The sequence below is a fragment of the Octodon degus genome, unplaced genomic scaffold (genome assembly GCF_000260255.1).
Source record: "Octodon degus isolate 3935 unplaced genomic scaffold, OctDeg1.0 scaffold00224, whole genome shotgun sequence".
NCBI classification, from domain to species: Eukaryota; Metazoa; Chordata; class Mammalia; order Rodentia; family Octodontidae; genus Octodon; species Octodon degus.
The window spans coordinates 453,146-454,120 of NW_004524800.1; positions in this window are offsets into that span (position 1 = coordinate 453,146).

Consider the following 975-nt stretch of genomic DNA (forward strand, 5'->3'; position numbering starts at 1 on the left):
AAGAATGTATGCAGTGTATTATTGAAAAAAAATAACATTTTTGGTCTACAAGCTTTGAAATACTACATAAATATAACATATGTATGTGAAAAAAAATAAAATTTTTTTTCAACTAAAAAAAAAGAATATATGCAGTGTGTTATTTGTTGAAACTGTACTTCTAATTTGATTTGAGACTGTCTCATTGCTGTTTATAAATAAAATTTTGGGAAAAAAAAGTATTGAGGTCAGGAATAAAAATTATGCTCTGTTAGTGTTTTTTTGCGTACTCAGTAATTGTTTTATTTTGAGTGAAACAATGGATTGTGTGACTAAGGTTATTTATTTTTTTGCTATACAAGCATACCTCAGAGGTATTGTGACTTTAACTTCAGGCTTCCACAGTGCAATAGACATTATAATAAATTTAGTTTTGTGAATGATTCAGTTTCTTCTTTTAATAGCAGAATATTTATTGGGGAAGGAAAGCTATTGTCGAAGAGATAGACAGAAGGGAGACCCAAGCAGCTTGCCCTGATTCAGTTTTTAATGCATAAAATAATTGCGTTTATAATACACAGTACTGTATTAAATGTTTGATAGCATTATTTCTAAAAACGAATGTACATACTTTAATTAAAATACACTGTATGGTTAAAAACTACCAACAATTTTCTGAGCTGTTGAAAAATATCAGATAGACTTAATGCAGTTGTGCTACAAATCTTGTTTTTATAAAAACAATCAGCACAGTGCACTAAAATGAGGCATACTTGTGTGTGTTCATGAGTGAGTATGATTTTCAAATATTCTTCGTTTTATGAAAAATTGAACAAGGTGAATTTTGTTTTCAAACTTAAAAGTTCAAATTTACGAAAACTAAATGTAAATGGGGGGTTATTATTGTCATTCTTCCAGCACCTTTTTTGGTAGGAGATTGAAAAAAAAAGCTTCTTTCCAAAATCTTTTTATTTTATTTTTTATTAAAATATAATA